This window comes from Platalea leucorodia (assembly GCF_965183815.1).
Source record: "Platalea leucorodia genome assembly, chromosome: 9".
NCBI lineage: Eukaryota > Metazoa > Chordata > Aves > Pelecaniformes > Threskiornithidae > Platalea > Platalea leucorodia.
In genome coordinates, this window is record NC_138831.1 from 41,746,446 (window position 1) to 41,772,844 (window position 26,399).

At 38.2% G+C, this 26,399-nt stretch overlaps 1 long non-coding RNA gene across 1 annotated transcript; it reads left to right on the forward strand.

Annotated features, from left to right (window-relative positions):
* Positions 1 to 2,579: 2,579 nt before the first annotated feature.
* On the forward strand, positions 2,580 to 8,869 carry LOC309594732. Its single transcript, XR_014229118.1, has 3 exons — positions 2,580 to 2,669; positions 7,098 to 7,237; positions 8,768 to 8,869. It is a non-coding gene; the product is annotated as an uncharacterized lncRNA (long non-coding RNA).
* The last annotated feature ends 17,530 nt before the right edge of the window (positions 8,870 to 26,399 follow it).

Below are 26,399 nucleotides of genomic sequence, written 5' to 3' on the forward strand. Positions count from 1 at the left end.
ATGAGCAATAAGACAAAAACATTATCCTGGCAAGAATATGTTCAAGGATGTAATTAGTAACAGTGATAGAAGAAAAGAACAGGTATGGAAACATGAAATTAAATGTAGCTGAGTATGCAAACCTGCTCTTGCTGTTGGTCACTATTAGTGATTTTTAAAGCAAATATGACTGGGCAGCGCCAACTTCGTTTTATTTAACTACCAATCCTAATGGCAAATACCGTTGCCTCCATTTTAAAAACAAATACTCTCTCACAGGTTGGCACTGAAACGGTGTGCGGCCTTTGCTGTCCTACAGTGTTTGTCTCTCCTGGAAGTTCAGCCTTCAACAATTGCTTGGGGACTTTGCCACAGCTGAGAGCGCTGTCTGCGTTAGGGCAAACCATGCCACGTGGGCAGCAGTTTCCTAGCCTTCCCCCTTTGATGAAGCTAGGAACCACCTTCATGCTTTAGTTTTAGAACACAGCTGACAAGGTAATTTATCTCTTATATATTTTCCTAGTGTACCTGTTCAGCCAATTTTTTTTTTTATTGCAAGTTATAGTTGAGCTTGTGTATCTTTGAAAAAGTGTTTTGAATTCCTCATAGTAGTCAAGATATTTTTCAGTCTATTTTTTAACTATTTTTAAATAGTTAAATAGTTAAATAAAAAATAGTTAAATAAAAAATTACTAAATATCAGTAATTTAAGATTTATGGGTTTTGTTCTTTTTTTATGTAAATATTTCTGCTAGGATTAAGCTTGAAATAAATTACTTCGTGTTGTTGCCCATTACTTGCATTCATAGGTAAATTGAAGTGTCTGGTTCCCTGTCACTGATTTTTCAAATGTTAGTAATTAAAATTGCAGAAGCATTTTTAATGCCAAAGATTAAACAGATGTTGGTGGACACATGAGCTTTAGACGCAGATCTGGCAGGTAAAATTTAAAGCAAGAATGGCTGTTTCTATATTCTTTGTTTTTACTTTTAGCTTTACTGGCCTTTCAGGTTTGCTTAGAAGCAAGATGGATTATGAAAATGTTTGCCACGATTTATTGGCATGTATCCTTAAAACAGGATCATGTGAGATGAGAAACTCATTATCTGGAGAGATGTGTGTAGCAGCTGATATCGAAAGCTGCTCACCTATCTTCTATGATTATAACCTGAGAGCTGTTACTAAGTTCATTATAGCAGCCAAAATGACTCTTTTCCTGCTATAATCTGACTACTCTGGTTTTTTGTCTGTACTAACTCTGAAGCTCATTCCTTATGCTGATGAATGTCTTCATATTGTCTTGAAACTCACTGTCGTCCTGCATGTCTCCCCCGTTTCTCTTACGTTGCTACCTTGTGAGTGATTTCTCGTAATTACAGCACATTTTTGTGAAGACACATTGCATCTTCTGTCCTGCCAGACACAGTCCTCAGAGTCTCAGTAGCTGGAGGGCAGCCAGACAATATTTTGCAGCTGCTTTGTGAAAATCCTAGTGGCTGAGACCTCAGTGATATGTTAGGACTCTCAAGACATATCCAGATGTTGAGAATTCTTACAGGGCCCATCTTGAGCTTTGAAATGTTCACAAATTCCTGTGAATAATAGGTACACCCTGTCTAAAGAGCATGCCTGCACTGTAATTCTTTAATATCTATTCTATCTCTAGTCCAGACTCCCTAGCAGATACAAGTTTAGGGGGAAAAAATTGCTGTAAGCCATTTTATTCTCAACTAAATACAGGCCAAGCCTCATGCTGGCATAAGAATACAGCCGATTAAAAGCTGTTCTAAGGTATTTCTAGCTATTTGAGTTATTGTTCATGTACTGAAGTATTGGCTCTTGCCATACCCTCCTGTACCAATAACCAGACAAGGACTAGCAAATTGCTGATCTAATACTGTGACATGTCATGTGATGATTTTTACACCCTTGGGGAATTCTCCTAGAAGAGTTGAAGCTTGCCTGAAAAGTGTTTTGCACTGTTGGAACGTTTAAAGAAGCTGCCTCCCACCTGTGAGTCGAACCTGTTGTGTCTAATAGATGTTTGCACTCCTGTCTCAGAACTGCATGAATTCACATCTGAGCCCTAACCTGACAAAGCACATTCGAGTGGGGTCCTTTTGCTTCATGCCATTTGTTTTTCCACCCAATTTAGCCTGCCAGCATATGTGCCAATGCTGAGTGCTCTGTGGAGGAATATCCTCCAGTCAGTACCCAAGTCTCCAAGGGATCTAAAAAGCAAATGATATGTACGTCTCTTCCCAGAAATTTTCTAATCTGACTATGAATAATACAGAGTGTGTCAAGAATGTCTGTTCAACCTAGTGGAAGTGGCAGTTTCCCGAGTTGGAAGTTAGGACTTCTTAGGCTTTATCCCTGGAAGGGGAGAGGTGCAACCTGCTGCATTACTCTGGGGAAGTTATTCTGCTTGGTGCATCTGTTGCTGCTCCTGTTGTTTGCCTGATTGTCGTCTTCCTTAGAATATAGGGTGTTTGAAACAGGGTGATTTTTTTTTTTTTTTCCCCTGTTTATAGTAACCTGAGAGGTGAACCTGTACTCCACTATGGCCTGTGGAATTTTCTGCACTACAGTGAAAACAACTTAAAAAGGCATCAGAAGATACAGTATGCTGGAAAAACCATTTGCTTGCATGTTCTCTCAAATTTGTACAACTCATTGGTGACTAAAATGTAAGTCTATATTTTGATAGCAAAGTTAAACCTAACAAAATCGAATTTCCCCCCATGATTTCCCCTTCTTCCTTTCCAATGTTCCTTACAGCATCCTAAAAAATACCTACATCCTTCTGCTTTTCATATAAATGTATGGATTGCCCTTCATTTTCAGAAAGTCACCTGGGGGCTCAGTGGAGTTTTGGGAGGAATTTTGTTTCAGTGGCCCAAGCTCAGTCTTTGCTGTCAGAAAGTGGGGCAATGGTTCCAGCTGCTGCCTGGGGAGGCTGGTGCCCAGGAGGGAATAGCTGTATTTGGATATGGGGTCCCACCTCAAACTTCCTCAGCAACAGGAGAATTTTATTCTCTGAGTTCTCTGATGTGGTCTTTGAGTGCTTTCTTACTGAACTCACATTTAATTTTCCTTCGAACTGTCTGGTGCATTTAGCAGTTGGAAACAGATTTCTTTCATTCCACCAACTCCAATCAAAGATGGAATCCATCTTATCTTCCAAGTCTTGTTATCTTTACAGTGAATTCATATACCTTTTGAAACTGAGCATTATGCTCATGGCTTTACTTTCACCTGTTCAGACAATTGTCTAGATAAAAATAAATAAAATAATAATCTCATGATTGTGAGACCATTTGCTTTCTTAAACTATTTGAAGCTAATTTTATCAGGCCATTTCTCCAGCAGGTTTGTGATCTCATCTTTTATTAAACTCTGTCTGACCTCGCTTGTCAACAAAGGTCAGACATATTAGTTCCCTAGCTTTTTTTTGACTAAGTGGCACCCATTTTGGCACTTCTTTCCTGTTCAGAGAGCTACTTTTCTTCCAGCTGCATGACTGCTTTTTAAGGAAGGCAGGTGAAAATCGATCCATCTCTGGAGTTCAACTTTTCTTACTGTTAATATGTGGGCATGGTTTACTCTGAGTGGTTTGCTGTTGCCTTTAGTTTTCCCCTTCTCTAAGTATGTAGCCTGATCACTCACGGCTAAACTTCAACCGTGACAGTTAAAAGGGTCTGCCTGCCTCTTTATTTTACATGGAAGATAAGAAATGCGTCTTAGCGACTCAAAAAGCTTCATGCCACGTCTTGAAATCGGTGCTGAATCCAAGCCTTGGGTGATGGTGGTCTCTGGATGCTAGTTTCACCAACTGGGAGTAGTTCAAAGTCCCCTTCTCTCTCACCCCTGCCATGTTAGTGAGTTGGGGGCTGTCTGTCCTCAGCTCCTACTGCTTTCTGTTGGATGGGGCATTTCTCACTTTCTTCCATTAAGTCTTCTGCTGGCTTGACGAGTGTGCTGGGTTTGGCTTGGATAGAGTTAATTTTCTTCATAGAAGCTAGTATGAGGCTATGTTGTGGATTTGTGCTGACAACAGTGTTGATAACACAGGGATGGTTTAGCTCCTGCTGAGCAGCGCTTACACAGAGTCAAGGCCTTTTCTGCTTCTCACCCCACCAGCGAGTGGGCTTTATGTTTTTCATTAGAATTTCACTTTCTTGCAAAAAGTAGAAATTTCTTTGTTTTCCTTGCTGGGTTAAATCAGGTCTCTGAAGTAAGTGTGATGTGTCTGTCTTCAGTTGGGATACAGCTCTAGGAAAAAGGAGCTTCTCCATACTTCACTACTACTCTCATCCTAGGTGTGTTCATGTCTAACGAGGAATGTTAATATCTATTTGCTTCTGCAGCTTAATTTTTGTCAAGTTTGGAAGGTAATTTCTTTTTTGTTGAGAATTGAGGATGTTGTATCACTTCTTAGAATAAAACAGCATCTGCAACTATGAGTCAAAGTTCCCACAGCATTTCAGTTTCTTCTCCTGGAAGATATAGTCCTATTTTAGGAATCAATCATCTGTCCATCTCTGTTGATATTGGGACATAATATTAATTTGTCATCTCTATAAAGTTTGTCTGTTTTGTCAGTAACATACACATGCAGCTGGTCCTTGAGCTTCATCTGATCCCTGAGTCCATCCATCCTGGAAATGTGTGTTAGTGTGTCACTGCTGGTGGATGGCACTTTCCTTTTTTGCAGTCTGTGCCTCCCCCTATTTATCATTCATATTGCTTTGGGTTAACTCTCTATCCTTACCATCACCTTTTCTGCCTTTTTCTATCTTTTTACTTGCTAGTTATGCCCTATTCTGGCTAACTTTTTATCCCTTTTCCTGTTGCTGCTGCATTTATTGATGAATGGCTCATTTCACCCCAGGCCACATAATCAGTACTCCTCTTCTTATTCCCTTGTGGAGAACTTGAAAAATGTACTTGCAGAAATATTTAAGGATTGGACGCTTTGTGCACTTCAGGCCAAATTAGAGACACAAATCCCATCATCTTTAATAAGGTGCACATCTAATGTTTCATACAGCACTTCAAAAATTTATGTCCCTACCTCTGTTTCTCATTTAGGTCACAAATCATCCCTCATTGTATTATGGTTACTGGTGCATCAGTGTTGTGGTTTTTTTTTTTTTTTTTTTTTTTATTTCATTCCACCTTTCTTTTTAAAAACTCTTATCCTCTCTCTTGCAGGTAGCCCAACTAATGATTCTATTACATGTAATTCAGCGGCAAAATCCTCACTGCCTCTACTGGGCACGGGATCAGTCCTTACAGTTCTCTCTGTCTGGGGTCCTTTTTCCCCACTTGAGGACGGAGGGCTATGTGTGTTGTATGACACAACGGGTCGGGTATGGGCATGTTTGCAGCGGTTTCTGGAAATACTGCCAAGGCAATTGTCACATGCTGTTACTAAATACTGCATTTCTGTGGGTTCAGGAAATCAAAACAACCACCTTCCACCAGCCTCCCAATATGAGTTAGATGTAGAAATCACATCAATGCCTCCTTTTTAAGGCATAGTGTAAAAATACAATGAAAGCAAAAGTACTTCAGGTCTGCAAACAGTTCCACAATGCATTTATCTCCTACTCTGCATTTTTCTTGTAGAAAAATTGTAAAATTGTAATTGTTTCTTGCAGATTTTTTTTTGTATTATCCTTTATCAAATCTGTGTGGTCGTCTTATCTTGACTCTAGCTTTTTACCTCTTAATTGGCTTCCCAGTTTCTATGTATTTCACTGCTTAACTTCATAATCCGGCAAACAAAGCTTCACAGTAGGTTGTTAAGGTGTTTTAAGGTGTATGTGGTGAGAATCACTGTTTGCTCTGTGAATACTACATTGGGCAAATGCTTTTGGTATTTTTATTAAAAAACTAAGTGAACAATTCTGTTCTAAGTTATGGCAGGTGGTGATTAATATGTTGAATGAGGCTACTGGTATTTTATGCTATTGTTGAATGAATGAAAGACGTGGCTGAACTTTTAAAACATGACAGTCTACATTTGGATTTTGTCCTGGTTTTGGTAGCATGTTTGGGGTCACATACTATAGCTAACACAAAATACATAGTTTTGTGTCTTGAATATAACAATTGGTTCTGAAGAATAACATTCAAACCTGACTTGCCTTCAAGTGTCAGTTTGGAGCTGCTATTAACTGATAACTGACTGATAAAGGGAAGGAGGGGAGGTCTCCTGTATTTACATGACTTCTTTTCTTCCTGCTCCTTTGCTGTAGGTTTGTGTCTTAGTTTCTAGAGATGCAGTAAGCAAAGTAACCCCCTAAATGAGAGGACAGGTTTTGTTTCCAAGATCAGTGCTGTTTGGCCCCAGCATCTTTCCCTGTGTTTCTCCCTTCCCTTTCCCAACCACCTTTGCCTCCTCATCTGACAAGCTGCACAAACCCATACCTATTACATTTCCAATTGTGTATACTCATGGGGCATGGAGATGGCTTTTATTTTGGGATCATCACAGCTCCTGGTGGATGAATACAGAGGAAAGAGGAGACAAATTATGTGGGAATCTTGGTTTAGTTGAAGTCCAAGGATCCTATGAGATAGAGGATATATAGGAAGCAAGAAGAGGGAAGATCGTGGGATAAGGTGAGTGGCCCTGGGATCTCAAGTTTGAGGTAGTTGCCAGCAGCCTGAAGGGTCTGGATGTTTATGGAAACCTTAAAAGAAGTATCTGGCTAAAGAATTCTACCCCTACGTGATCCCTCATCTTTGTGTGGCCCTCTATCCCCCTAAACTCTTGAGAGAAGAAATTTCGAGTACCTCCAGTTTTTCATAGCCGTGGCCTGAACCAGAGGATAAAGTATTACTGTTGCCACTCAAAGCTATCTGGAAAAGCTTTTTGTGGCAGTGTTGTGCCATTTCAATGACCATGAAACACTGAGAATGAGAACTTTCTTCTGCTACTGTGTTTCCAGGCCCTGCCTTAGCTGTTGTCCATTACTTACGCCGTTCTGTTTCAATATTATTTTAAAAAACATTTGACAGGCTGCCAAGGTTACTGTTTGCCCTTGCTGCTCTGAAGGCCAAGAAGGTAAAACAATTCTCATTCTTTGTTTTCCCAATTTTTTTAGCTCTTTTTTATTGTATTGGTTTTTCAATAAGATTATGGGCTTTACTCTTGAGAGGAAAGCAAGAAATAAAACTGTTCAATAACAGCTGTAATGGGAACGGGACCTACTTCAGGAAAAGAAAAATCATCCTGCATTTCACAGTAAGTATCTTACTACTTTGTGTGATTTCACTGTGCAATCAGGAGCTCCCTATTCCTTGAGTAACACATTACAGTGACCAGGTTGCCACAATCTCTTATTCTCAGATTTTCTTTCCTATTGCTTGTATCCACAAATGAGAACTCACGGCGTTTGTATGGATGCAGCGTGCTTAGATAACAAGCTCTCATCGTTCTCAGAGATCTGTGTTTGAGCTGTAACGATAGTCCTTGTCATGCAGGCAATCTCAAAGACTAAATTATGGGATTGCTTGTAATTCTTCAATGCATCAGACAATCTGATCTCAATTAAATTACCAACTGCAGTATAATACACAGAGACATGAAATCCTAGCTAATATGCCTATATTATTTTTAGATGGTCTGTTCTATTTATATTCATTTTTTGTTGATTTCACTGCAGCTTTATAATTAAACCTGTCTCTGACATCCTGGGAAAAAAGGAAAAGTGCCCTGTAGTCATGGCCAGTTGGATACTGTCATGTTACAAAATGTTGCTGCAATGATAGCTGTGTTACACATTGTTTCTGCCTGTCATTATAATGTAGACCATCTAGGGATCCTTAATCCATAGACTATTTGACCCAATTGAGTTGATACCATGTGTTATGTCATAGCCTATTTGTGAATTTTAATTTAAGGATCATTGGTCTGATTGCCTTCAACAGTTCTTTCTGTCAAGTCAATGAAAGCTTTTGAGATTTTGCTGCTTTATTTGTATGTCGTGACCTAATTCTTCATGTACATTAAAAAATAATCAACTACATATGGATAGTACAGCAGTAATACAGTATATGTAGACATCTGTACCATAGACTTACAAATTGAAATGCTCAAAAATGAATAATGGTGCTCAAATGCTAATTGCTTGTAAAGTCAAACACTCAGGAATAGGAAGCATCAGGATTAAAATTCCTACATGCAGGCAGGCATTTTCTAGGATTTTCAGAAGGATCTAACCAGGTAAAGTGTCTAGCTTCTGTTGAAGTGTATCAAAACCAGGGCCTAACCCATCATGTACTTTTCAAAATCCAGCCAGATACTGATCTGTATTTTTGGATATCTGTATACTTTTGAAAGTAATTATGGTAGGCAGGAAGCCTGTATTTAACTGGAAGTCAATGGGATTTAGCCATTAGTGATTTTGTATTAAGTATTTTGTATGTATATATATATCTGTATCTATATATATATATATATAAAAACAAAACCCCACATTCTGAAGTACTAGGCACTTGTCAGAAAAGTTGTTTTTTGTTTAGATGTTCAGGGGATTTTCTCTAGAACCAAAACCTGAAAAAAGTTAATTGGAGTGACTCAAAGTATATAAAGTTTTAAGTTCTTCACAGAAGTGAGACACATCAATGCAAAACTATCAGGCATATAAAGTTCTTAAGAACATTAAAAAACAGGTGTTTTTTGCTTTTACATGATTAATCTAAATCCAGTTTGGTGTTTTTTTTTTTTTTTTTTTTTTTTTTTAGGCTAAGCATGAATTTCCCTCTTTTTCAGGACTGAGCCAAGTCTTTAATCTTTGAAGATGTCAATAAAACCACCTCAAAGTGCCTCTACCTCACACAATGTTATTTGAGGGAATTGCTTAAAGGTAAACAGTAATATAACTTGGTGTTATAAGGTGAGTAACTAAGAAATGAGAAAAGAGACGAATTAATGCGCTGTCCATGAAATTATAATTCTGATAATTGTTTCATTTGTAATTATATCTAGTTTAATCAGACAATAATACTAGGGAGCTGTGGCTTTTTAAACTGTCATTTGTTCGGGGGAAAACTCTAATTTATTTGACATGATTCATTTGCATCTATGCTTTTCTAAGTTTTTTTTGCTAAACTTTGAATGAGCCACTGACTTGTGCAACTTGATACATTAACATGGAAGATAATGTAACTCCACTTCAAAAGGAAGAATGGAGGACCAAGCTGAACGTGCACCGTTCCAAAGTTAATTAATTCACCGCGTATCTAACCATATTATTATTGTAGTCTCAGCAACATTTGACCTGTTCAGAATTCTTTGGAATGTAAATCAGTTCTGGGGTATGAAAGGCAATAACTACTCTTCATATTTTACTATTGATGGACCTTTCAAATTAAATATATGTGCTCCATGCTCTGAAGATTAAAGACCTCAAATATGGAGAAATAGAGACTGACCTTGAGTCTCCTGTGCCAAAACTCCCTTTTTCTCTCACTAGTGTGCTTTGCTGCATATATTAACTTGTGGAAAATCCTATAATGAAAGATAATATTCCTCATGTTACTATGAATTTGGGTCTTGTGCCATGTAATTCCTAGCCAACGTGTTATTATGGTGACTCCTTTGTTTCAAGGAACAAGCTTCTAATGAGTGGGAGGGAGAAAAACCTTCAGTCTTAATGCTATATTTTCCATATATCAGAAGTATTTCTGGTTCTCAGCTGTTGCTGGAATTAAAATTCTGACTAACTTTCACTTCAATTCATGGTATTTAGGAAAAACTACTTTGAGCAATTTATTAAGTATAAATTTTTTTCCTAGAATGTTGCACAGTGGTGGGAATGCCAGGAATTTCTTGAACTTAAATAAATGCAATAACATATTAAAATTTTCCCTGGTAATTTCAGGAGACAGCTTTATAAAGTTTTGCTCTCTTTATTCTTTTATTTTTATACAAGTTATGACAACAGCGGATGCTGAGGTACTACAGCAGCAGGGGTCTAGAGGAACACACAGGAATAGTCTCATTTAGATTTCAAATGACTGTTCAAGTTTTTAACCTTTGTCATGTTTTTCCTTCAATTACAGGTCTACACGCTGTCATCTATATCTTTGTAATTGTAACGTGGAAGTGATTCTAAAATGCTGTCCTTTATGGCAAAACAGTATGATAAATCACAAATTACTGAGCTTGGTATATGCCAAAACGTGTATATCTCTAGCATTAGGAAAGCTCTGAGAGAGGAATTGTGTCCATGTTCTTCAGCTTTCTAAATATTAGAAATGAATTTGCTCCACACTTCAGCAGGGTAAAAGTATTGGAAAAGTGTTTCAGTGCAAAATGGAGGTTTTGGTTAGCTAGTGTCCTGTTGACCAGGGTTCTCATGTGGACTTCTGTTGTACAGGTACATGGTTTAAGCATCCTGCCTCTTGGCTGATGGAGTCTGAGCCTGACTTTCTGCATAGGATGTTCCACTCTGTAAATATCGGTTCAGTCAGTAGTTTAGCCTTGGCTTCCCACATCCAAGGTGACTGCACTAGCTCCCTGTTTATGTAGTTAGACCTGGTTTTCCATTACTGAATATTGGTTATTTGTGCAAAGGGGAACATTCCAGGAGAAAACATTGTGCAAGTCTTAACCAAAAGAATCTGAATCCAGCAAAGGAGGGACTTGAAGCTCTTGTTCATGTTTAGACCAAATCTCTACTGGACTTTGTGCTGAAATTGATATTGTCATGAAGATGTCTGGGCTGGACCCTGGGAATTTCCTTTCAGAATTGATAGACTACACAAAAATTCTTGATCAACTTTACTAGTCAGAACAAAACATAATGTCAAATGACAAGTAAAAGAGCAGTGGTTTACGTTGCTTGCATTTAATGCTTTCTTTATGAGATATTGCCAACTAAACAGATCAACATGTTTGAAAACTGATAACCTGAAAATGTTGATTTGCCTGGGAAGGGAGGCTGTAATCTTCAGAAGTCAGTAGTCCTGGAAACAAAGATTTTAATCCTTGTATTGCTGGATATTTTTTCCCATGTGTAAACTGGGGGAGATGATCATTGTCAGAACAAATTCACAATTTAAAACTGAAAATTGCAGTGTTTCTACTTAAACACTTAACAATTTGCCATAAAGAATTCTTTTGTACTTAAATTAGTATAGTGATATCCATAAGCGTTAAGCTAATATTGCTTGGTTATAGAAAGCAGATTAATACAATCAATCCACTCAGTGGGAAATGCAAAGGAAAAATGGTCTACTAGGTTAGGTGACTTTGAAGTGTTTTCAGTAGTCCTTTTAAGTGTGATCTCTTTCTCTGTATGTATATATGAAATGTGATTTTTCCTATAGGCAATTTCATTTTGGCAAAGGCTGTTTTCCCACTAATCTCATTTTGAATCATCTTAGTTTTCTAGAATTTCATAAAAATCAGCTGATTTTTAGATAGTTGCTGTTTACAATCATATGGCAAAAACATTTAAAAGTTATCAACAGAACCTGGAACACATCCCACTGGATTTTACTGCACTGTTCAAAAAGTCTTACTGCAGTTTTGGCCTCTTGTGTAGTGGATGTGTAGCACAGTGAGAGAAGAAAACACTTAGTAATACCTTTGTTAAATCTTTTTTTACAGAATTTTGTACGCATGATGTAGGAATGAGTGTGCTGAATACTGTAGATAACACAGCCATCATTGTTTGCACAATGAAGCTTTTTGTATTGTACAATTTATAGTTCTGTTGATCCAGTTCATGGCAGCTTTTTTGCCTCACCAAACTAATATTTGGGTTCAAGTGTTCACTCTGATGTCAAGGTCTGATATTTTTACCTCTCCCTTTCTGTTAATTTTATTGATTTTTCTAAGCCAAGCATTCCATAAATTAGTTATAGTAAGAAGGCTTATTGTGGAATGTGATATAATTGGCAACTGATTGTTGATGTAGGAGATTTATGTTTGCCTTATAGTAATAATTTCTTGTAATTGGAAACATATGTGATTTCTAGTGTCTAGACTTGGGAACTTTCCCAGGAAGGAGTTCCAGGTGGTTATCTAAGCATAATAGGCCAAATGGCTACCACTTAAAGGCTGCAGACATGGGAAATATTTAAATGTTTCTGGCAAACGTAATTATTTCATAAATTTAAGCTTATAAATTACAACATATCTATTTACATCTAATGGTCTGACCAGCTGATTTGTTTTATAGATTAATGTAGAATCAATGTTTAAAACTTGAAATTTGCTTTCTCTTGATTGCTTCCTAAACTGAAATAATGTAAAATACAGAGATCAGAAGTTCTTGATATGCTTGGATGTCAAAAAGCTTTTAACTATATCATGTGCCTGATTTAGTTGCACTAATGTATGAATGCTTACCTTGAAAGAGCAAACAGTTACATTGTCATATTTATTAAATTAATTCTGTGAAATTTGGTTTGATATAGATAAGTTACCTTGAGTTTTGTCTTCATTTGCTAGTAGGCTAATTTCTGGAAGGACCTCAGAAAGGAAACATGTCTGGAAGTTGTACAGCTGAGAAAAGCATGTGGTGATTTGATATTGTCCTGATCCCAGTTTGCCTTGAACATGCTCTGCACGTTAAAACATCCCTGGAGAAGGAAAGCACAATTGGCTATCCCAGCATGAATACTCTGCAAATATTGTTCTGGGACCTGCACAGCCTGTGACTCACAATGAATATTTTCAGCTCTGGTTCTGACTGTACAATAGGAAATACAAAAGAAAATAAGTAATTTGCTGGGCGCTAACACAGTATGACTTGATCATTGTGGCTCACACAGAGAACACAGAAAAGCTGCACTAGGAAATGTGAAAAGTCCTCTCAATTCAGTTTCCATGTGCCAGATGGTTGTTTCTTGTTGTTCTTGTATTTTTTTTTTTTTAATCCTACCTGTTAAGATAGCAAAGAATGACATACGTTATCTGGCTCTGCAGCCAAGTGTGTGGTCCAAATTATTTTCACAGAATGCCTGACAAAGTCTGCTTGCTTGCTTGCCTGCCTCAATCATTTTTCTCAACTAATTAGAAAAGTCTGCCAAGCATTGTTGGGCTAAGGCACTAATTATTCTCAAACAAATGTTTCAATTTTGCACAAGTTAGGAAGTGTCTCTGTTTTAAATGACTACATGCCAAGATGCCAGAGCAGTCAGACCAGTTTTATTTATCAATATGTCTGGAAGTCCCGGAGGACCACAGAGATAAAACCATTTAAAAGCAAATGATCGTCTGCAGTCTTAGGTGCTCTTTTAGGAAATAATGCTGCAATACTTCTTTTTGTATATGTTAGTTTTTAGTGAGAAGTAGTGGGTCTATTTTCCTTCTGGAAATGTTGTTTCTTGTGATATTCCTGACTGCGGTGGTCCTCAGATTCTCTTGGTTTTGGCACTGAATTAAAGGAAGTTTTGTTAGTCACGCAAGACTGGCCTATCTAATCCTTTCTCAGTTTTTATAGCCTGCTCATCACCACCCTTATTTGAGCATTAAAGAAGTTGGTCTTTGTCAATGACACTGCAAAGTCTTTCCTTGTAAGACTTCCAGTTGAATTTGGCAATCAGAAGAAACTTGAATGGTTTAAAGGAAGTTTACAGGTTGTTTTCCAAGCAATGGCGCTGTACGCAGACCTGAACTCCACACTTCCCTACTCAGAAGCAGTTGTGAGCTTCCAAAATGGTGTCATCCCACCTCTGTTCCTGAAATGTTTAGGTCATATCAATTTATTTCTGACAAGGTTCACAGTCTGATAGTTTAGTGTGTCACTAATGAGATATGTGCCTCTGATCAGCTATATCTTTGCTAATATGTTATACTTCTGCCATCTGTCTTTCCCAATGTTTGCCCTCATCCCAAAAGTTGCTCTGTAAGAAGAAGAAGATAGATTGCCATTTTTAAGAGTGTCTTTGGCTTCTGTTGGATCTGCCTATATATAACCAACAAAAATCAGAGTTTCCAAGAACTGCCTTCCTCTCTTTCTTGAAAGCAGAAAGCTGCATGTTTTCAGAGAAAAATGTTTTTATTGTATTTCAAAGATGACCAGACAAATTCAACAACTTATTTCACAGGGATAGTTTGAGTGGTTTACTTCTGAGCCAACTCTAGGTTTTGTTTTGTAGATGTGTGTTAGTTCAAAATTGTTGGATTACTTTTTTTAAAGCATATTTTAAAGGTGAGGGGAAAATGAAAGAACTAAACCACCAGAATGGTAGGAGAACTTGGAACATTTCATTACTTGATTAGTTTCCAGCAGCTACCTGTGCCAAGGAAGAAAATGTGCCTAAATATTACAGTATTTGTATCTCCTTGAACAGTTACTCATACTAGTATAAATGGGCAGGCATAATGTGTATTTGAGTAATGGTTTATATGTGTTTTCTTTTTAACCTCTCCCCTTCCTTCTTTCAGGGGAAAATATGGAACCTGGTGCCTGGATTCTTTGTATCGTTAATTGCTTGTTGCCCGTATCTACACCCACCGGCTTAATTGCAATCTGTCTGCATAGTGTGTGGTGCGTGCTTTTTTCCATGAATTTTGAGAAATTATTTCTAAAAAGGAGATGTACTACATGGGAAAACCTACTTAGTCTGAAAAGAGTTGGCTGTGGATGGTGCTGGCAGCTCCTGGAAATAGCTGCGTTGCAGGGGTATGTGCAGACAGATGATCTCAAGTGAAGGCATTGCAAATAAAACATTCCTGGTTCTCAAGTATGAGTTAAGGCAACAAAAGATGAACGAGCTGTGAATCCCAGGGTGTTCCTCAAAGTTCAATCCATAATCATCTCCCACGCAGCAAAGAAGGTTTTAAGATAATGTTGTTACATGTTTTGAAAGACTTTTTGTTCTGTTTTGTCATTCTTTTCCTTCTTGTGCAGTCAGTGCATTCTTATTTGCTAGACAATGATCCCTGCTGATTTCGAGGTGCAGACTGCCCTTGGTGAGGACATGAATCTTACCTGTAATGTCAATTACCTAGTTTTAACCAAGAAATACACATTGAATGTACTAGACTTTTGGTAGGCCGCCTTTGCTTTTTTGACATCTGAATGTCTCTGCAGATTCAGTCTTCTTCTGAGGGCTGGAGCAAGAGGGAGGATCTGGATTTGTTCAGGTTGGCATCTGTGCTCCAAGACTGGTAAGGACCTAGTGGCAATGAGACTACCAGGATACCTAGTCATGCAAGGCTTGGCAATAAGTCGGGTATCCTCCTAGTGATGCAATACCTTTGTGCCATGAAAGGATCACCCTGTAGGCATATAAACTCCCAGGTCCTCCTTCTTCTGTTTTAAGGATGTTTTGCACATAAAAACACTGCCAAGCATTGCTAGCGTAGCAGAGGATCTCACCCCATACATGAGTTTCATCATGTTCATTCTGTGCATCCTCTGTTCATATTTAGGAAGTGATAAAGATGCAAAAAGGGAGGCTAAATTTTAACATAGTACTTTTCTCATAAAGGGTAATTTTTCATAAGCTAACAAAGTGGAATACCCTGAGATCAGTTCTCATGACAAATGAACTATTAGGTGGAGCCACTTGTACTCCCTCATAAGCAAAAGAGATTTTCTGGGATTGATTCCACTGTCATTGACACTGGCATATTCAGGCTAATTCCAAATGTTAGTCCCTGTACTTATCACAAGTCCTTCTCTTTTCATGAAAATGTCCTAAATGACTTGATTCTCCTTTTTTGTGTGTGTAAAATTGAAATTTATGGATGGTCCTCGGAGCATGGTAAGTTCAGCTGCATGTTTTTGTATTATTTAAACCTTTTTACATTGGAGCTCTTCAGTTTTACAGACAACCACAGTTTCGTTAACTGAAAAGCTATACTTTCCATCCAAGAACATTTCCTATTTTGTATATTTACATATGTGAGTTTGCAGAAGTGCAATGGAAATCCAGTGGGAGTAGCATTACATTGTAGCTACATGAGTGTTACGTTGTTTTAAAACAAGCAAATTTTATGATCTAAAAGCTATTGTTCCTTCTCGTGATTCGTTGCTACAATTATACTTGACTCAGTAGAGACTTAATTGTAGTTTATATTTTAATTTTCTCTTTTTGGAGGAATTCCTTTGGAATTATTTTGTAATCCCCCCCCCCATGTAGAATGTTAAAATGTCTACAGTTGAAATAATTTGGAGGAGGTTTCCAAGTTTCCAATTTTTTCTTCAAATGAAGGTTGTTGAATTGTGCTCTCAGCAGTTTGGTGGTTTCCCCCATTTGCACCAATTATGTAACCATAAACAAATTTCAACTGTGAACTGATTTAATATGGCTCATCACGTATACCTGACAGGTTTGGTGGTGTTTTTTTTTTTTTTTTTTTTTTCTTTTCTTAGTGCAAACTAAAGGATGTCCTGATTGAAAGCAAGGGACTGGGCCCTCGGTTTGTTTTATCCTGAGCAGGAAATGTATCAGCACCGTCCAAAAACCAGTAAATTGTTCTTTCCATGGTGCTTGGGAGGGCAATGAAGTATCCTCTCAAGGGTCTCACTCTTCAGTTGTTTCTCAGTGCATCGGTGAAGTGTTTGTATTGCATAAAGTAATTTCCACATGAGAGAAGAGCATTCTCTTACATAGGTTAGCCATAAACTCACCCTAAGGGGCATGGAGTACAATGAATGTGAGATTTAAGTTGTCAGGTACATGATTGCACATAATGCTAATCTAATCATGCTCCTTCTGATGGAAAAAAGGGGAGACACAGAGGAGATTCACTGTTCCGGAGAGAGACACTAGCATTGTACAAGCAGCAGGGATAATTCTTTCTGTTCTCTGGTATATTGGTGTTGCTGCTGTTGTGCTTGGCAGAAAGCATTCAACCTAAAAGGTTGTAAAGTTTATAGCTCTTCACACTGTGTCACTATGTTGTGTAACCTAGTAGGGCACAGCTATGAAAAGTGATTTCTTGAAAATCTTGTCAATATATTTTGTCATTTCATGATTGATTGAACTGCAAATGTAAGCCGTGTGTTTTAAGACAACACTTTTGTCTTATAAAATTATAGTGTGGAAACTAAATTTGCTGCTTGCTATAGCTTCATTCTACTCCAGCAACAATCCTTCCTTTTTCTTTAGTAAGAACGTCTCGGTGCCCCAACCTACAAAAGAGTGAGTGTGATGCATGGAATTTCAGCTGAAAATGGATTTGGTTGCAATGTGTAATTGAGCAGTGGAGTGAGAGAGTTTTTAAATTATGGAGTTGATCTTAAAAGTTGACACTGGCATTAAATGTTCTATATTTGGAGCTCCTGCTTTAGTGGCTAAAATGGACATTTATAGATAGGAATAGTGATCTGAATTCCCCTTGTGGGTTTGGCAGATAGGTTTGAAAGTTGTTTCATTTTTGTGTGTAATTTTCTTTTGGCAAGAACGTGTGCAGGGGGTGGTGGAGAGGTCAATTTGTCTGTGTTTATAGGTGCTGACAAGTTTTCGGAGATTTATTTTTAATTCAGCTTGTTTAAAAATTGCATGGCAGTGTTTTCTAAAATACACTGTTGCCAAAGATTTTCATGTTAACTTGCATGCGTATGCCATCACTTTTGTGACAGAAATTGGCTTTATCGATGCATAGTGTGTTACAGTTAGATAATAGCTAGTTAAATTGGAGCTTTCAAAAGTTCAGTCACCACCGTATTTTAGAAAGTTATGCATTCTGTGGGTTTACATATCATAAGAGCCAGCTTACACTTTTACTCATTAATCCAGTTAGTAAGGTAACTACTTTTTGGAATTTTTTTTTTAAAAAATGTGAATTTGATATTTAATGATAGTTTAAAAATATATGTTTTTGAGGTATTTGAAAAAAAAAGCTGGTTTTCAAGGTAGGCAAAATGATTGTAAAAGTTGTGGTTATTTCCAAATAAGATCAAATTAATATGGTTTAAAAAAAAAACAACAAAATAAATTCATTTAAATCTGAGCCGAAGAGCTAACTTCTTAAGGCTGTGATTAGTTCCCATGCGTTCAGACCATGTGGACTATAGCCAGCGTGGCTTTATTTGCTGTGCAGTTCCTCAGGGAGGGTGAGCGAAAGAGCAGAATCGGAGCCTCCCCTCGCTCTGGCTGCTCATTTCTCAGCCACCATTTGGGGGGTATCAGTGCCTTCTGTTGCATGGAGTGGTAACTTTTTTCAAGCATAATGTTGATACTCAGCATGGCAATTTCAAAAAGACTGTGGGCCAAGCATTGCAACCTCAACATCTCTGTTGTGCAAATGCCCTCTTATAATGAAACTCAGATATTTTTTTGATGTACAATAAATTGGGATGTGAAGGAGTTAATGTTTCTGTAGATATAATTATCCATAGCAGCCTGCACTGAAGTAGCTTTAGCCTCAAATCTTTGCTTGTCCCTTTCCTTTCTGAAGTAGCACCTCTTCATCCAGAATTAGAAGTATCACTTGACCATGAACCAATCTAAACCAAAAACTTAGATTAAGAACAGTGCCATTAGTAGTAAATGGTTATGCTGCAGGAATCATAGCCAGTTAGAAATTGGAATTTCTGGAAGGGGGGCTAGAGTCTTAATCTTAAACAGCTCTGGAAAAATTGCAGCCCTGATCTCCACAGGGAAGGAGGAGGGGGAAACATTGATTCAGAAAACATGTGCTACACTCCGCTGTATAAATCTCGATTTCAAAAATAAACTTTTTTAGCATGCTCAAAAGTTGTCGCTGACTACTGCCAACTAGAAAATTTAATAAAGAGTTTAACTTTGTGCAGCCCAAGCCAGCTCTGCAAACACATGCTTTCCTGCTGAGATCAGAATGAATATCTAGTGCAGTGTGCAAGAGCCAGACTGTACGAGCAGGCCTGTCTACATGCATCCCTCATCTGACTTCAGTTATTGTTATGATGGGCACAGTTCCACAGCTGTAATCACTGCAAAGAGTGTGTGTCCAAAGCTCTGCTCCAAACTCTATTGTGCTGCTTACATTTTCAATTATTTTAGTAAGGCCCTTTTATCTGCAAGCTTAGTCTGTTTGGTAAATGGACACATTTACCTTCCCAGTTATAAATCTTTTTATAGAAGATGTCTTGTGCTCTCTTGCATATCTTTTAGTGTAAGATTTTATACTTCTTGGAATTTAGCCCTAGCCATTTTTGAGAGTCTCTTAATAAAAAGACATCAAATTAATACATTGTGTAAAAAGTCACATAATTTTCATTAGTTCTTTTTGAGAAGCTTTTTCAAATCTAAATTTAGATAGTTGAGTCAGTATCGATGGGGTAGATGGGAAAGGGATTGAAAATATATTTCTGTTTTCAGTCAAGAATCAAGCTTTTGTCTAGTGATGTGTGGTGATGAGAGAGGACTGAGTCTGCGAGAGCAGCACATCAGGCTGCGTGTCAGAGTTTGTGTTTTCAGCCTAGACCTTTATTCTTCTCTGAGAAAGGGCTTGGAGTACCGAAAAATGAGTTTGCTTGGCTTGTTTGGGGAGGAGTGAGACTTACGTAATGCTGAGCAGCACTAATGCAGAGACCTATCAAGCCACGTCCAAATCTGTTTAGCCAGTTACACTGTGATTGCGGGAAGTCCATAAATAACAGAAGGAACCGTTTATACCACAGCCACGAGATCAGCCATTTCATAAAATACCATCTCTGGCTCTGTTCCTTCAAATAGACACCCCTTTCCAAAGTGGCAAACAGGAAGACTATGTTTTGTTTGTCAAAAGCTAAACAGACTAAAACGTCGCCAACCTGTCAAGAAAAGTTGAGGGAAAAGAAAGCATCTTCCCAAGATTTTGGTATAATGGGACCGGGGACTCAGGGAATAGCAAGGAGAAGGAGAGTTCTTTTGGCTTTGAAAAACTGAGTGAGAAAGAATACCTTGAAGTAGATAGGCTATCAGTGACGGCATAGGACAGGAAGGAGGACCCATAAAATAACATGCTTTGTAACTTAGGATAGCTCTGCCAAGTCTTTCAATTGTCCAAACTGGAATGAAAGGGATTATGGGTTTGCTTCTATTATTATTATTTAGTTATCAAGGAAAAAAAATTGTGAAAAAACAACCTTCACAAAAGGGCAAACCATTCCTCTTTTGCTCTGTGGTCCCAGTGCCCTCTTGTTCAGTGTTAAGGCAAGAGTCCAAGAGGTGAGATCATGTACAGATATTACTTGGGAAGAATATGTTCTGATAATTATTGTGTGAAGCGATTATTTTTCTACTGTTAAAAGAAGAGCAACTTCAGGCAATACTTTTGTCTAGAGACAATCTTGGCTTCTTTGCTGTTGTTTATGGGGATCATACATCTCTTCAATGCCCAGAACAAGTTCTTCTCAGTGCCTGCATCTCTGAGTACAGGGCATAGGGTTACCTGTACAATATATTGAGGCGCTTCTGGCTTGATTGTAAAAATCACAATTTGATTACCTCACACAAGCTCTACAACAAAGCATTGACTGCCTATTCAGAGGTGTCCTAGAGTTGGCCTTTATTGTGAGCATGTAGGTTTTTTTTTTTTTTCTCTGGCATTTGGTCTCTATGTTCACCATTCTGCCTAATGCAGAGAAAATCTGGAGTCACACTTTCATGTCTCTCTTCTGATCATATTTGTTATTCTAAAATAAATGCCACTGTGGCAGTGGCTTAGTTAGCAAAGCAAATAATGTCTTTTCAAATGAGTGAAAAACTTATCTTCTTTTATGTCTGATGACATGGCAACATTAATAAATATATAATAGTTTTGGGTAGGGCTTTCCAGCAATATTGCCTTTCTTGCTCTTTAATATGCAATGTGATGTGATGTGTTTGAATTAAATTCTAGTAAATGTTTGCACCTGTCACAAGAACCACCATTTGTTGTCACAGCAATCAGGGCAGTTGAAGAAGCACTGAAGGAAGTGTCTTCATAGGATCGGCGCAGTGAGTAAGCTTGCATTGCAATTGCTCACTCCATGCATAAACTGAATAATTCAGCCTCTGTTCTATACACATTTCTAGTACAAATTTCCTTTGGCAAAAAGCAATAGTAGACTAAAAAATTAACCAAACCCATTTGGGAAAGGAACGTGGATAAACATTACGGGTTTTTTTTCTGAATTAAGTTTTGGGATGTATGATAATTATCTTTGAGTAAATCAAGTGTAGCGCATGGTAATGACAAGACGACATACAATATAAGCAAGTAGCAGATGGATAAGCGTAGTTCTAGAGTAGCTAGGGAAAAAAAATGAGTTGTCCATCCTTATCCAAAATACAGGAAAAGTAAACATTCTCATGTAGCATTTGCCTGGAAGCATTTTGTATGATCGATACAATTTGAATGAATAGCTTTGACTTTAAGTTTTGTTGCATACTGTTGTGCTCCAAAATAGTGTATTGCAATGCTAAGCTCCTAGACTCCTGCTTTGACCAGTTTAGGCTTCTTTTTTTCATCCTTTTCCTGTCATCCCCTGTCATATAAACAGTTTCTCTTAATTTTCCTATGGAGCCTCTCCCTTATACAAGAACTAATATTGTAGATCCATAGATAAAATTGTGCAAGCAAATCCATTTTCTGCTATCATGGGATTATAGAGATGTTGGGGAAAGATTAGGCTCCCCTGAGAAACTGAGTACTTTTGCTTCCTGGAGACTTCAGCTGAAGTCTTACGTGTATACTGCTGTTTGTGGTTTCACTCCTTTTGTTTGGTTTATTTTGGTTTACAGTCATGATGAAAAAATGAAATTAAAATAAAAATGAAACAAGCACTAACCAGCGCTAATTGTTCCGTGCACATTTGTGTGCGTGAGCGAGTCTTGAGGTTTGGTTTTATTTTGTCAATCTGAAGCATGAGGCTGGTTCAAGGGAACGGTTGGCAATAAGTGTTCTAACAACCAGGCAATTGCATTAAAGTAACGCTAGAAGACTGAGAAACCAAGAAAAGAAATGAAATTCAAATGTAAGGACTACACAACGTTCAGAAAAAGGAGGAGAGAGTTTGCAGACGCTGTGGCTTTGCTGCTTTTTCCTGGAGCTCCAACTGTGCGTTGCTGAAAAGAAATACTTGCTGTAAAGAAGCATTTTGGATACAAAGTAGACCATTTTGAAATGCCCAGTTTGTAAAAGTTTATAGGGAAAGCAAGAAGCCTAATAGCTGACGTTTCAAAGAATTGCCCCATTTGGCAATTATTCCCAACAGAAACCAACACTCTGGGAATTTTGCTCGGCACATCCCACTACAATTTTTGTATGGCCTGACTTCAGCTCTGCAAAATCTACCTAGGAAAAAATGTTTTTAAAACTTTAGCTATTGTTTGTAGGGATTAGGGTATTGGGGTAGAGGGAGTCTGCCTTGGATTCTTAACTGCTGTTCTGTTTTCATATAACTCCAGGTTGTTTTGTCCTAGAAATGTGAAATCCCAGAGTTATCTCACTTAACTGAGATGTTAAATTTAGGATCATACATGTCCTGGATTCTCAATATAGTCAATGAGATATAAGCATCTCTGAAGGGTAATTTGCCCCCTGCATGAGCTGAACGTGCCCTGAAGGTAACTCTTCTTCGCCCATGTGGTTGTGAGAAGTGCTTATGACTAGACTCAGAATTTGCCTGCCTAATTTTATCTGTGTTTAGGGTTGTACCTGAGTAAGTATGCCTTACTTAGCTTTTCTTCTTTAGGCAAAATGCCTTGTGGTATTTTGATATATAAAAACTTGTCTTAAAATGTCTGAAAAGTGTGCAGAAAATTTTTCTGAAGCTAAAATTCTGACTTCAACTGCTAAGCTAAGGCAGAGAGAGGCAGGGTAAAGGAAAGCAGCAATAGCTATTATGCAGCATGTAAGTCTGGGAAGTGCATAAAGCTTGGATATGTGGAGAGACACCATAAATCCTCCAGTTTTGCAGAGATATGGGTCAGGGAACTTGCTGTCTAGTATCTGAGGTCAGAAGAAATTGGGGAGAAGGAGAAAGATGTGGTGCTGTCAGAGCATAGGTGAAGGAATGATATAAAGTTATAGAGCTGTGCCTGAGATATTTCGTGCCAGTTGAATAGGGGGAATTGGGGCATGCTATAAAATGCATTAGGGGTGATAAATGATGTTCTTAACGTTTTCCATATTTAGAATAAAACGAATGGTGCAACCTCATTTCGATTACTTTGTGCAATTCCAGCTGTCCCATCTCAAGAATATGATGGAAGCTGTAGAAGTACAAAAGAAAGTGATGTGATCAGAGGGATGTGGTGGCTTCTATGCAAGGGAGGATTCAGTAACCTAGGTCTCTCCAGTTTCGAGCAAAGGTGACTAATAAGGGGGAAGCAAGATATACTGGAGCTACATAAACTTAGGAGTGACATGAAGAAAGTGAAACGATAGCGATTAATTATTGTTTCTCACTTGACAAAAAACAAGTGAAATGATCAGGCAACACATAATTAAATTGTGGAAGCTGTTGCTACAGGATGTTGAAGATGCCAAAATACAAATGGTTTCTTAAAGTGATTAGATAAACTCATGGAAAAATAATTCATAAAGAGCCATTAAAGGCACTGATATAGGGCCAGCCTCCAGCTCAGGAAGTCTCTAAACTGCAGGTTTGCTGAGAATTGGCAGGGCATACCCTATACTCGTCCTGTGTTCATACCCTTTCCTTAAGCATCTGTTTTGGCTGTTATCAGAGACAGGATACCAGGCTAAATGAATCTTTGGTGTAACCCACTGTATGGCTTTCTTCTTGCTAAACCACACAATAAAGGTCTGCACTAAGTATCTACGCTGTAGACCAGATTCAATTTACCTCTGAGAACTCTAACTTCTGCATATGTTGTTCTTTCATTTACAGTATTATTTAATCACATGCATAAAACCCAATCTATTGGGCTAAATCCAGTGGTACAATTATGTCTCTTTGTTCCCAGTGTGCTGTCCTGCAACGTGTTCTACATAGGATGTTATGTTGCTACTGACTCATACTATGTGTGTTAATCTGGTCTATGCAAATCATCTTTCAGTGTTTTGCCGTAGCTGTTTAATAAGAATACTGACCTAGGTCAATTACCTTTAATTATCTAGAAGGCTCCTTTTTTAGTGTTAGTATAACTTTGGAAAATTATTAACTAATATGTAGACCCTCGTGTATAGGTCTCATTGAAGGCTGTTCCACAGGCAACTAAGTGAAATATAATGGAATTGCTACTGTCTTTTTGGAGTTATTAGTTGCATCACTCAAAATGGTTTCTGCTCCAGCCCCCATTGCTCTGCCTTCTTTAGATTGGCAATATTTGTAGTCTTCTGCTGAAGTAGTGCTGAGAGAGCCAGAACTAAGTGGTAGGCACAGCGGGATGCTGTATGCATTTTGTAGCTTTTCTAGGGTTTACCCTAAGAAGATTTTCATACCCGTGTGACAGTCACTAGCAGGCCAAGAAGCTTTTGTTTAACATTCTGCATGCAAACTGAACTTTAGCTTAAAGTTTGGGTGGTATTTCCTCTGAATGTTATTCATTGGAGAATATCTGCCCTTCTCTATGCTATGTTTAGCATACATGGGTGCAGAGTAAGTTAGTCTTGTCAATACCCTTTTAAATTTTTATTTCTAATGTGAATCCTTTTGGACAATTGCTCAGACAAACTTGGAGACATACAGGTGTATTTACTGTATTAGCTACATTTAATGGGTTGTTTACAAGCAACTCAAAATATGCAGAATTTTGCAATCCTGTTGAGGGGGAGAGGGGATTCCAATGTCCTGAAAACACAAGAAATAAAATAAAAATATGTAATTTCTTTCAAAGGAATGATTAGCTATCCTGACTTCTTGGACACTGCTATATCCCAGGCGTCTGGAAAGCATGAGAATCCTTGAGGAATCAAGGTAATAGCCCATTGTTGTTTAGTATGAATGAATCCTGTATCGATCCGAAGCTCTCAGAGCACCCAGCTTCCTGGTGGTTGGCCCAAAGGCTATAGGGTCTACAAGCCTAGTGCTGTTTGCAGAATTGGGCAATCCCAGAATTTAAGGCCATGCGGACTCAAGCTTTTGCAGCACTCTGAGAGGCAGCCTGGCAGGACGTCAGGCACTCTTCCATTGTGTCTGCTTGTTGTGCAGTAGAGGTTTCTTGAAATAGATGTTTCCATGACATACTCTTATTTCAACAAATTGGCACTTCCCAACAAAAACATGTCCTGATAGAATTCCCTAACCAGCTCTAATTCAGTCATCAAACAGGGTGAACATATTTCTTCATTCTGGGATTATTACCATTTCATTCCCTTCACCCTTTCCCTCTGTTTCCTTTTCTTTTTAACTTATTTCCTCAGAGTAGATGCTGTGAACTGATGCTACAGGAGGGTACTGGTTCTGATATCTTTTTTTGTGCTGCTTTGATCTGTGTTGTTACAGAAGAAATTGCAGTGATTGAAAGCATTCAGTTTTAAAAGGTAGCTCAGATGATTACTAAGACTAATTACTCTTGTTATATAGTTCCATGAGTGACTGCAGGAGCTGCCTGTACTTGTGTTTCTCTCTTACTCCTTTCATTCCATTAATGATTAATGTGGGGACAGCCTCTTGCACAAGCCTGCTTTGAAGGACCAAGATTGTGCTTTAAATGTGGACATTGGGATTTTTTGTTTTGGTTTAGAGCGTGTGTTTCCCTGCCCCCATCACCTCTGGAAGCGTGGAAGGGTCTTACCTAGATATTATTTAATACCCATATTTAGTATTTGCTTTTGAAAATCTTGGAAGGCTGCCAAGCCAAAGCAAACACTTCTTGTACAATCTTTTCTGAACATGTAGGGAAACCTCACAGAGTCTTTAAAGCTGTAAAGTGTCAGAAAAATCAGGGACATTCGTAATGTTTGTATAACGATACAAATATGGTGATATGTGAAAAGCTGAGATATGAAAAAAACCCAAACCCCCTCTTCGTTTATCCTTTTCTAGAGATAGGTGTTGTGAAAAACACGAAGAGAGCAACTGCTGCCCAGAGAACAGAAGTGGCTTACAGCTCAGAGAAGGCTATTTACAGGGCACAGAGAACATGAGGTGTGATCAAATGCCAAATTAATTTGTTGCGAGTTATCTTGTGTAAATAGGCATCATCTGAGACCTCCTAGGGTGTCATTAAAAGGGTAATAGCAGTCATGTCTTAGAGATGGGAAAGCTGAAGAACAGAAAGATTAAGTGACTTTCCTATGATGTGAAAACAGGACACTGACAGAGCTGAAAGAACAACTGAAGCTTCTGGAATCCCATTTTTTTTTCCTCTGCTGGACCATGTTGTCTCAATTACAGGGATGAGAACACGAAGAAAACCAAGCCTGAGGTGGTCTTTGACTCCGACTTCATTGCATGCTATTCTTCCAAGAGAACTGCTTCAAGGATTACAGCAAAAGAATGTGCTTGTAAAAAGCCGTTTTGATGAAATCCCAAAACTAGCAGCAGCAAGCAACCCTTTCTCACTTTCCAGCTCGA